Source organism: Epargyreus clarus, unplaced genomic scaffold, assembly GCF_041222505.1.
Source record: "Epargyreus clarus isolate Ecla_fem2 unplaced genomic scaffold, WU_Ecla_fem_2.2 ptg000004l, whole genome shotgun sequence".
NCBI lineage: Eukaryota > Metazoa > Arthropoda > Insecta > Lepidoptera > Hesperiidae > Epargyreus > Epargyreus clarus.
In genome coordinates this window covers 14,919,374-14,932,480 of record NW_027332212.1, presented here as the reverse complement: position 1 = coordinate 14,932,480, position 13,107 = coordinate 14,919,374, and the positions used below count along the sequence as shown (strand labels likewise).

Sequence of the window (13,107 nt, the reverse complement as noted above, 5' to 3'; positions counted from 1 at the left end):
TTTTCGTGTTTGAAAAAGATTACAAAAATGTATTTTTTAGATTTACAACGATATTTTTCCGCACTTCTTCTTCGATTTCGTGTTTTTGCACCACTTAACTGCGCATGTCGGCCGTGATCCGCGTAAATTACACCACGACAGCCATTAAATGGCTTCCTTCAATTACAAAGCAGTGAGATATCTATACTTATCTATGGTTCTACCACATTCAAATTAAAGTTTAGAGAAATCTTAAAACAAAATGAAACCCGTACTTGAATATTTAGCATGCGACCCCGCAATAATTTTATCTCCAATACTTTCAAAGTCTCGAGCCTTTCTTATCAGGGAGGGTTAAAACTAAGCATCCTCCATTAAAATTCGGAAGACGGGGCGCATTTATCCCTTGTCGCAACTACACTCAACGTCTTATAAGAAGCACCCTAAAAACTCGAAAGTTCATTAGCCCCAGCCCTACTGCTTACTATCTTGCACGTTCCTAAGACGACCCCCCCTGGGGGGGCTTTAAAACCCCCACTGGGGGGGCAACGCGGAAATATGAAGGGAGCGCTCATTTATCAATACACGGAGACTGTTTCTTTCTCTCTAAGAATTGATTATATTCTACTAAGAATATTGACGGGGGGTAAAGTTTTAGGGTGGGGGTGTCGTAATGTTTTGATTAGAGTTTTTGATGTTTCTCCGTGTATATGGAACGGAGGGTTGTATAATTTTTGGGACACTTCCCATTACGTAATACGTAGATATAAATATAGATATAGGTGATATAGTATTGCGTTCGGTGTAAAATGTTACGCCTTTTGGAGCGAACCATAAATAAATGTTATTTTTCTCATAATAGTGTATTTGTGTAAGGGGAAGCTGTGCTGCATTATCGCAATTTATGGCCAACTTTGCTAATGCTGCTTCCGTAGAGGCGGATATTTTTATTTCTCTTTGCAGGATTAAGTTATTAATTGGATTTTTTTTCACCTCGCCCTATTTTGTAACGCTGCTTTGTGATAAAATTTCTATTCTTATTTTCTAAATAGGCGATTCTAACCTCCAAGATATTTTAAAATCCAAGATTGTTTAGAATAAAATCCTTATATATGTCCCGTTACGTATTGTATACATTTTATTACAATATGGTGTATCATGTCCCTCTTTACAAATGACTGCTAAACGCAAATCATGAGTCTTCAGAAGATAATGGTGAAGGGTTTATGCAATTGAAATAGAAATCAAACATGTACTTGGCGAATACACAAGCATTTAAACCAAGAATAGAAATCTAAACTCATCATTAAGATGTTTACTCGGCCAGGGATTGAACCTGGAACTCTCGTGTTATACCGGTATGACAACCTTAGAGCACGCGGCGTTCTAATAAGTACGATTCGTTACTTAATGCATAACAAAAATTCCGATCGAAATATATCGAAGATTTATATAAAAACGCCTGAAAAGAAACTGAAAAATCTTAATCGTAATACGACGAAAGTCTGTTTATTTACAAAGATGAAGCTTCTAAAGTTGACTTAGAATTCCTCGGGGTTAAATGTCGTTAAGTCATGAAATAATCGCCGATAAATCTCCGTAATATGGGTCAGGACGACCTCGGCCTTTGGAAATTGACGTACCTTCTTTCATTTCTTGTTCCTCTTTATTCCTTCCGAATTTATACACTACCATAAACTTCATGAGGTGGTAGAACCCTTTGTGGTTCGACTCCGGCACAACCGCCACACCTATTTCTATCTCATAACAGCAGTGTTAGACGCTGCTGTGTTTTGATTTGAAAGGTGTGGTACGGGAGACATACTTTTTCGCGGCATTCCAGCTTAGTCCTCAGGGGTAGCGGCGCATCTGTGGCCGACCTCGGTAGGCATATGTAATCCTATCTGGGGTTGATTACAGATGTCCATGGGCGGCAGTAGCCACTTACCATCAGGTGGACTGTATGCTCGTCTGCTACTCCTATATTATAAAAAACTAGAAAATTGTTATAAAATCAAAAATATAGCTTATGTTACTCTCACAATATAGACGAATCGAACGACACCTCATATGTTGAAATCCGTCAGGACGGGCTGCAGTGCGTGCCATAGAATGAGACATACATACTCTCGCAGAACATTACTCTCCATAATTGGCTAAAAATGAGCACATTATAACGTTACCGTTGTAGTAAGACAGTTGTAGCAGTGATAACTCAACCTCACGACGGGTCAAGGTGCGAATCCCAGGCAACGCGCTCCTGATTTTTCAAAGTTATATGTGTATTAGAAGTTATCACTTGCTTTGGATCTAGCTATCTATAGCTATCCCGTGAGGAAAAACGTCGTAAGGAAACCTGCTTACCGAAGAGATCGAAAAATGTTTTCAAAGGTATGTGAAGTCTACCAATACGCACTTGGCCGCGATGGACTACGGCCTAATCCTTCTCATTCAGAAGAGAGGAGTGCCCAGCGTGGGATAATAATGGATTGATGATAACAAACAAAGATACAAATAGATCTTTGTAATGTCAGTAACAACAAGTCAAATAACAAACTTTATACAATCTTTTGAGTAATTAAAAAGTAGTATACGGCCATTATAAACCTGTTTCGCTTATTAAATATCTACCTATTTATAAACAATGAAAGAACAGTCCTTCACCTGTTAGTTTAAATTATTACCTGAATTAACAAGGAAGATAATACTTAGATTACATCTTGTTTTTTATGTAACTTCATCATCTTTATATCTCTACCTAAAATATTTGAGTTAAAATATATACTTCATACATTCGTTGAGGAGTAATAATTGTTTTTTTAAGATATTGACGTAGCAGATAAGCAAAGCAACATCACTGATATTTAAAGTAAATATTTATAAAAATATCTCTTATAACTTTGTATAAGATATTAGCTGACCCGGCAAACTTTGTACCGCCTCAAAATCTATTTGTCAAATATATTTCATATAAAATATAGCCTATGTTACTCGTGGATAATGTAGCTTTCGAATGGTGAAAGAATTTTTAAAATCGGTCCCATAGTTTTTGAGCCTATTCATTACAATCAAACAAAGTTTTCCTCTTTATAATATTAGTATAGATCTGTTGGCGTAAGATAATTGTAAGTAATTGTGAGTAAAACTTGATATACTCGTATCATAGTAAATGTAAGTATGTTCCTAAATATAAATGAGGACCAAATATGATGATAATGAGAACTAAATGTGTACTGCCGACAAACTGGTCTACAGTTTAGCAGATTTTAAATTTTGTTCTTTTGTAAGTCTTTTTTATTGAATAAATGAAAATAAATGTAGGCTACCTGATAAATGATCACTGCAACTTATAGACTTCTGCAGTCAACTCAAAAAAGAATCGAAGTTCTGATTTAGGTCGACCACAGGTGCGTTGTCCCATTAGGACTAAGTTGGTACGTCTTGAGTGATTTTAACGCTCTTCAGCTTAGAATTAAACATCCTTTTCTTGGAATAAAAAATATGAAGTATCATAACTATCACAAACCTATGTAATGATTTGCAAAAAACACCGATTTAATTTTTAAATTATAATACATTAATAAATTCATGTTTTCAACTGAAAATGATTCTGGAGGCATCATCGCTACGCCAATTTATATTTAATAACAGCAGTGTCAGATATTCCTACCTGAGGTCGGCCACAGATGCGCCGCTACCCATGAGGACTAAGCTGGAACGCCTCGGAAAAGTCTGTCTCCCTTACCACACCCTTCAAACCGGAACACAGCAGCGCCTAACACTGCTGTTATTAGGTAGAAATAGGTGTGGCGGTGGTGCCGCCGGAGTCGAATCACAAAGGGTTCTACCACCTTCAAACCACCACCAACCACCACTCTGTCTAGAGTGCACCACTACAGAGAGATGACACGTCCAATTCCAATCCACTATATACTCTACTTAACTTCATCATATCAAGATGGTGCCCATTGTTATCAGAAATGCAAAGCGCGTAGCAAGGATTCAAAACAGCGTGTCATGTCCCTGACTTATTTGATAAAGACCCTCTGAATTAGTAATGTAATGCGTGCGAGCCCATGTTATGAAAGGGAATGTGTGGAATTATTATCTGTACGGAGATGCTGGGACATTTTACTTAAAAATCGAACGCTGACTATCTAGAGATTATTTGTTGGATTTATACAGGTAGTATATGATTTGAGACTGACAGCAGTGACGTTGCATATAAAATAGGAAGCCTTATAGGAATGACTTTTTATTACTTTTTGATTAAATGGTATAAGGGTTATAAATGATTTGGTTTTGATTCTTGGCAGACATTTAAATTATTAATTTGGATTTCACTGAAGTGGATTTTGACCTTTTTTCCAGAATTATGTGTTTATATTATGCTACATTGCTTTCATTGAAACCTGCATTGTTGTACCTTCCTAAGAAAGCTCGGCAATGTACCTATGTAAAGTTTAATTACATATAACCTGAGTGACGGACTATGTCCTAAGCCTAGCCTAGTCGGTCCCTTGTAGTTAGAAAAAAGTGAATTGACTATAATAATGATGTAACTAGTTGTTTTCAGCTATGGAAGTAATATATTCGTTTATTCCTAATGATATAAACTACATATCTCAAATAAACAATCATTAAAATGAGATAAGGTAACCAATTTAAAGCACGTTGGATTGAATGAAACAAAGGGAAGCTCACCAACCTAATTTCACTGTCCGAATCTCCGATAAAAGCTCCATAACGAACAAACTAATGATTTTTAGAAACTACAATGGCGTAGATAATTAAACGGGGAAGGGCCGCGATAATCTTTCAATGCAGATCCATAGACAATAGAGAATCCAGCTGAATTAGTGTGCTTAGTCCCTGATTCACCGACTCCAGAACTGGCGGCGAATCATCAAAAAATACGATCGGAAAAATCAGAGGCGGCAGCATCTAACCTTAAAAACATAATGGCGATGCTAAAAGAGATCTATAAAAAGGGTGGCATGGGGCCACTAGGAACCGGTATTCATAAAACACATCTGCATAGGAGCTTAGCGTCCGTAAAACTAACTCACACGTAGAATGAGACACACACTAACACAAATAAGCAATAAAGTACACCAGTAATATAAAACTAAGAAACATCAACATCTTACCCCCTACCCCCTCGCACCCCTTGGGGGTAATTTCTCCCCGAACTTACTAAAATACTAAAAACGGAGATACGGAGGGGTGTGCCACCCCAACGTTTTCTTATGCAAGATGCTTATATTTTAACCTAAATGTTGGAGCAGATTCTCGTTCGCGTGCTTGAGTTATGTGATTTTTGGCGGAAATAGCTACGGATTCGAACTAGAGAGTAATCAGCTAAGCGGTTGGGGCTTAGGATTTGTGTGGTTCTGTAGTTTTTATGATATAGATGTAGGTATCGTACACCACCTGATGGTAAGTGGTTGCTTATGGACATTTGAAATCAACATTCACTAAGACAAGATTAGAGTAATATGTGAGGTCGTTTTAATCCATTTGATGGTAAGTGGTAATTGCCGCCTATGGACGTCTGTAATCAATCCGACCTAAGATTAGAGTTCTATATGAACTCGGAAAGCTCGAATAAGTATGTGTCCACCCAAAACCGGAACATAACAGTACTTGAGGATGCTGTAATTAGGCAGGAATAAGTGTAGCGATGCTGCTTGGCGTAATCACTTTTAGCTATATATTGATACCACCGTCACGTATTCTTACGTCACATTTAAATGATACACGTTTAAGATATTTATTACCTATTTTTAACTAACTTCTGAGAAAAAAAAAATGATTACAACATATACATTTCTGAAAGATTTTTGTCACAAAAGATTTATAATAGTAATAATTAATATATAATAGCTTCGAAAATATAGAGGTGCCATCGGTTCGAACCCGGATCCCCAGAGGAACAATGGAATAATTGGACTATCAGTGCACTAATCAAAAAAGTAACTTAAATTTAAGATACATACACGTAATTGTCCATGGGATAATATGCTCAAAATAAATTGTTAATAATAAGATTGGTTTCATAAGATCAGTATTTCGATGAAAATCATTTCGTCATTTTACCAGTCTGACTCACAAACTTTCTGGGTTGACTTTGTGCTGGGTGTGGATGTGTACTCTCTGTATCAATAACACCCATGACACAATGATCCTAACTTGAAGTAGTGTGAGTGTAGAAGGCGTTAAATTCATTATTTATAATGTTAGGTTAATCCGTTATTGCTGTAGAAATAAACATTAAGTTATTGCCTAGTTACTATTGAAAACAGTAGTTACGAAACTCAGTTTCTTGATCGAAGGGTTCAAAGGTTCTAATACCTTTGATTTTTCAGTTATGTTCGTATTAGAAATTAATTGTCACTTGCTTGAACGATGAAGGAAAATCGTGAGGATACCTGCATACCGGCTAGAAATCTAAATAGTAAGGTATGTGAAATCTACCACTATGCACTTGGCTAGCGCGTTGGACTGTGGTCTAATCTTTCTCGTTTAGAGAGAAGACCCATGCCCAGCAGTGTGACAGTTAATGGTATGAAGATGAAATTAAGTAAACTAAAAAGTTACCTTTCATAACACAGAAACATCATACGTTAAGTCAATTACCGAAATAGATACGATAAAAAAACATCAAACAATAAACGCATCCACTCAAAAACATACCAAACAATGCGCATGTGTCATTGTTAGAACCGGCCAGTTAAAAAATCATCGCCCACTAAAATACAGTTCAAAACATCCGGCCCCCGATAAACGTGGCGTGCCACTAAACGCGTATGAAATTACAACAAAAATAAAACAAAAAAATCAATAGCCCTGAAAAATGTCGGGCGAAAAAATCCAACCGCGTTTTTCCGATCTTTATTTGCTTTGCGACCAGTGAAAGCGTAGGTTGGAAAATACGTCACTATTTCTATCGTGCAGGCCGTGAATAAAAAAAGAAAAAAGGCGAATGGCCGATGAGAGTGAGAGTTCTATTTTCAAATTGCCCGCGCGCCGACACCGTTTATTTTTTAAAAGGTTTTCGGACATGTGTTCGGTTTTTGTTTTGTGCAAGCGTGGCTTTGCTTCTTATTTAATTAAAACAATACGGATTAAAGGTAATAATGAGCAAAAACTTATCACAATTAGGAGCAAGATTTCACTGTTTTCCTTACGTCCTACTGCTGTGCACTTTACACAACTGAGAGACGTCTGGAGCCTTCTTTACCATGCTGTTCCAATGTCGATTGGTCGAGAAAAGAAAATTATTCAGCCATGGTCTAACAGATTTCAAACAATTCAAAAGGCTCTCAATGTTTAACAAGAGTTATTCCATGATATTAACAACGAATCACGGCTTAAGGCGCCCACCGAGGTACAAAAGTCTGATGTTGCTTTACTTTCTAGAACTGCTACGATCTTCAAAAGTTGTATAAGGCTCTATATAAGTATAAGGCTCTATATATGTATAAGGCTCTAGTTTAAGAATACGCATTAGTATAAATTATGGAGGTGACAAACGACCATACCATCTGAAGAAAAGTGACAAATGCGTCTATGGATATCTATAATCAATCTCAAATAGGATTAGAGTACCTGAGAACGACTACAGATTACTAACTCTGCAGACTAAGTTGGAATGCCTTATATATTGTGGGTTGGGTGTGGTAAAGACGACACGGTTTTACCACACCCAACAAGCCAGTATACCCTTACCATGAATTTTCAAAACTTCCCACAATTTTACGTTACGTTTATTCAATACATTATTCTGTTCCGTTTGCTTCAGTAGACTGAGTAAACGTAACAATAAGTAAGTGCTCAAGTATTTTTGTCTGCCTCACATCTTCGCAAAAAAGACAGATAAAACATAAAGCGCCATTTTGTCAATTTAGACATTTAATGTTACGTTACTGACACTATAATTCTGATACTTATTATTATTAATCCTAACATTTTATTTAAGTTTGACATGTGTAACACCTGTAAAGGTAGCATTTAATTGAACTGTATGTATTGTAGGTCAATCTATTGTACTAAATGCTTTACACAATAAAATAAATAAATAAAAAGATACAATCCGCTAGGGGCGCTGATTGGAATTTGTATGGGCAAATACGTAAACAAATACCAAAATAGTCATATTTGTCAAAACGTAAAAATTCATGGTAATGGTACAGAACACAGCAGCACTAAACACTACTATTATTACGCTGGAATGGGTGTAGCGGTGGTGCCTACGCAATCGAACCACGAAGCGTCTTTCAAGTTTTAACCTTGTTTTATGCCTAAAAATAAGTAGTAAGGAAGTCAATTTATAGACTTACTTGTAACATTAAAGTGACGCACAAAACCTTACAAATGGTAATTAAATTTGTTATGAAGGTTATTTAAATTATATTGCTTGAAACTTAAAGTGCAAATATTTTTTATGTTAACAAAAAATAAGTAATTACGCTTAGTTTTAACAAAGTTTTTATATGTTATTCTACAAAAATAGCATTTTATAACATTGGAGTAGTAAATGAGCTCGGAGACCACCTGATGGTCACTGCCGCCCATACGTGTCAGTAATAATTGCATATAGAACCGCCACACATATTTCTGCCTTACAACAGCAGTGTCGAAGGTGGTATAACCCTTTGTGGTTCGACTCCGGAAGCACCATCACCACACCTATTTCTACCTCATAACAGCAGTGTTAAACGCTGCTATATTCTGGTTTGAAGGGGAAGTAAGGAAGACATACATTAGCGAGGCGTTCCAGCTTAGTCGTCAACGGTAGCGGCGCGTCTGTGACCGACTGTAGGAATATGTAATCCTATCTGGGGTTGATTACAGATGTCCATGGGCGGCAGTAGCCACTTACAAATCAAGTGGACATGCTCGTCTGCTACTCCTATAAAAATAATCGATCATCGAAAGTCATTCATAGGTGCGTTGTCACTACTTGTCACTAATATGTAAGTCAGCCATATAAAAAGAGGTCTTAAACGGTAATCTTGGTAACTACAAGGCCTTAATTTTATTAAGGTTCACTATTGACAATATCGCCAATTCTAATAAGAGTAGTTTACTTAAATATTATTATATGTATATATTTTAAAACACTCCTTGCGAGTGTTTTTTTCTAATAAGTAAAAGCTTATCTTAAAATGGTTTAAAGTAAATCTTTTAAAGAGATTTAATCAAACATTTTAAATGATTATAGGTATTTTTTGTTCTCTGTCAAAGGATCTAAAACTGTAACTTACATTATTTCAAGTTATTCCAGCTAAATGTAGTGTCTATCGCGCCGCCCTAGCCAGCGTCAGGAAAACTAATTTCCTTTTTGCTTCCTCCATTCAACCGCTAAACAAATTCAATTATTAAATGGAAAACTTTGTTTTGAATGTTTGAAACTTATTTATTTAAAGTTCTCGCATATAACTAGTCACTTGATGAGTCGCCACTGTCTCCCATGGTTTGTAATCAACCCCAAGTTATATTCAAAGGATAAGTTATATTCAAAGTCGGTAGAAACATTGCCATACCTGAAGACTAAATATCTTACATTATAACACTTATGTATTACATAGTATAGAATACATATCACAGCATATAGTATATATAGTATAGTATAGTATAGTATAGAATATATATCATAGCATATCAGCATGGAATCCACGTGGTAAGTGGCCAATGCCGCCCTTTGACATGTAATCAACCCCAAAAAAGATTAGATTCCTACCTGATTTCCGCCTAAGATATATTGCTATCTTTGAGTAGGAATACCATACAATTTCCCTACCACACATTACAAAAACACGTATATATTCATATTATTAATAGACTTTCAATAGACAGAGTACACCTTTCGTATTTTTGAATGCTTTTAAATTTAAAACTAAGTTTTGTAACAACTTATCTACACGATTAATTTCTGTTTAGTTTTTTCAGTTTATTAACTAGAATGAAATTGTGACTAAAATGTACGTGACGACGATACCATCAGCCGATACGGGGAACCTAGCGTAAAATTAATAAAGCCGTTGTTACATCGAAACGGAATGGATTTAGCGTTTCAATTAAGTATTTTAATCAATCAGAGGCGTAAAAATAAAAGGCTGGAGTCACTGAACCCATCAGAGATGCAAATTAGCTTTCAGCGTTCCAGTGGGCCTACTACAACCGTTGTCGAAGTTTCGGATGCGTCCGAAAGTTTGGATGGTAGAACCTGTTCGAATCTGGCGGTACCACTGCCACATTATGTCTGCCTAATAACAGCAGTGTTAAGCGCTGCTGTGTTCTGGTTTGGAGGTTGGTAAGAGAGATACTTTTCTAAGGCATTCCAATGAGTTCTGAGGGGTTGCGGCGAATCTATATCTTGGTTAGATAGAGTTAATTAAAAATGTCCATGGGCGGCTGTGACCCACTATTCGTTGGACTACTTTAATCTTACAATAATTTGAAAACTATCAGTAGAACTTCAAAGTCAACCGAACTATAAAGCTAAATTTTCACAGGTTTTTTAGAATATATATTAGCATAGAGTGTACCTTGCTACGAATCGTAGGCAGAGGGCTACGAATCTATTATATGTAACCTATGAAATGTATTGAAACTAGTTTTCAGAAGAAATTTCACCAGAATTACGATAATTAATAAAAAAATAAAGAATTTAGCTAATTTCACTAGAACTTAAAGTAAGTCTGTTCGCCCTATATACATAGTGATAGTGTTCTCACCTAAGCCTACTGTTCGTACCTGAAAAGGCTCGTTCTATACTTTAAGATCACTCTACGGTCAAGTGACTTAACATTTTTTCGTCAAATACAAAACAGAATAGCAAATTTTTTTCGGATTTCGTAGCAAATTTCCGTAATTTCGTTCGAATTTTCAGTTTCCAGGACTCCAGGATAGGCCTCTAGGATAGAACAAATTTACGAATGGAACAAAGTGCCACCGCAAATGCACGTAAATATGTAATGGACGGCGGCATTTAAAATGGCCGAACAAAAAACCCGATGCCGTGATTGAGTGTTCGCTAGTTTCGCGCCACGGCGTTGCTTTCGTCTTTTTGATGTCGTGGACGTATATTTTATCTATGTTGCTAATGAGGTACAAACGTTTTTTGAAAATATTGGATATGGAGTCCTTTATTGATGATAGATATCTAAGAGGAATACATATATATGTGCCAACTAACATATTATTACCTTCTAAATTTGTGAATTAGGAATACAAGTTCTTATTTTGAAAGTTCCCTATGTGTTTTTGACAGAACTCCGGAATATTAAGAAGACCTTTGTAAATTATGGAATTCCGTTCCTTTTCTCAATATAGTTTAATCAATTCATGATTTGAAAGAATGGGTTATTAAGATATTGATAGAAAATAAGCACTATTTTATAATTAGATTTTAAATTTTTATAATAGCGAATCATTTTGGTTAGGTTAAAACAAAGAAAATAATTTTGTATGTTATCGAAGTACTACAAGTACAAGTAATAAGATCGATACTACAAGTTAATTGTCTGTCTGTCGCGTTAACTAACTACAAACCTAGCTTATTTTTTTTATAAGATCGAGAATCTTATCAGAAATGTTATGATAACTCGCCATCTCAGCTCATTGGGGATCTCCGATAAAACCAGTAACGGTGCTAACTTGTTCCAATAAGCATTGTAATATAAAAATACGCATTAGAAACGCGTCATTTTGGAAAGCTTCATTATTGAAACAAATTATATAAAATAATACCAAAATAGTTACGAAAGCATGAAAATCAGTATAAAACTATTACCTATTAAGAAACGGGTAATGAAAGTAACGTGTCTAGTACTGAAGGCTAGGCTAGGCTTAGATTTATGAAGATAGAACCCATTTTAGGTTGTTGTCGGAGACACCACCTTCAAGCCCTAGTATTCTGCTTACGTATGGTGAAGAAGAGATACTTATATAACGTACTAACTTAGTCCTCAGGGATAGCAAAGCAAAGCCAATCGTAGGTAGAGCTCTAATCCTATCTTGGACTAGGAGTTACAGATGTCCATACGCCACTTACCACTTAACATCATCATTAAAATACCCCACAATCATAATCTCTCATAACAAAAGTTACATATTTCTTTGTTTAAACAAATTAACATATATCAATCACCCTGTATACTCATTTACAATGAACAAACAAAAATTGCACCGCCCAATGTTATTACGGAGCGAAATGAGAGCCGCCATGTACGGTATATAGAGATTAAAGTACATAGAAAAAAGTATATAGTGATAAAAAAGCCACATTTTATTATGAGCCGATCAGATGAGAGAGGAAATTTTGTGTTTATTTGTATTGGTACGGTGCTGTATACAGCGTGTTGCGGAAGTGTTGCTTTTCATAATTTATTTGTTTTTTTTTATAATACTGCGGAAGGTAATGTTTTTGAGTGTTTATCTCATTGTCTGGTATGCCCTACAGTCCAACTGTCTTGACGGAGCTTACCACATAAGATGTCGTTGCAATTGTGGAAGAGTGGCATACCTATTCTATATATATATGACATATTTATCCTTCATTTTTAAAACATTACCTACACTATATTGCTCAGGGGTAGATAACCTAGAGTTGGATAACAAAAAAATAGAAAAGCTACGATCTAACGTTGTTTGATTATTGTATTTTTTTTTACAAAAATCCATAATTACATTTACTTAGGTAGTATTTTCTTACAAATTATTGAAAATATGGCTACCAATGCTATTTATTATAGCCCTTTTTGATATTCACCTACGTCATATTAATTGTATAAAAAAAAGATATGCAAAAAAAAAACTAAAAATAATCATCTCATGATTTGTTTCAAATCAAAACATCCTGTATACACGCGTCAATGTATTCGCGTGTGTACGCATCGGCACGCACACATCGGTACCGCCTGTGTGTGTTTACATGTGTGCGTATCGAGGTCACGTTGCATGTACGGAGTGATGCAATGCAATGAAGAGAAAAAAGTATAAATTACCTACTGAGTTTGGAAAGTTGGTTGTCTTGATGCATTTCTTTTTATGTTATTGATAAGTTACCAATGTTACCATAGACTCAACTCTTAATAACCCAGTCTACATCTAACTAGCGTG

At 35.8% G+C, this 13,107-nt stretch overlaps 1 protein-coding gene across 7 annotated transcripts in view; it reads right to left on the bottom strand.

Annotated features, from left to right (window-relative positions):
• Nucleotides 1-13,107, bottom strand: part of br (broad-complex core protein) — a 144,581-nt gene that overhangs the window by 91,388 nt on the left and 40,086 nt on the right. The window lies entirely within an intron of this gene.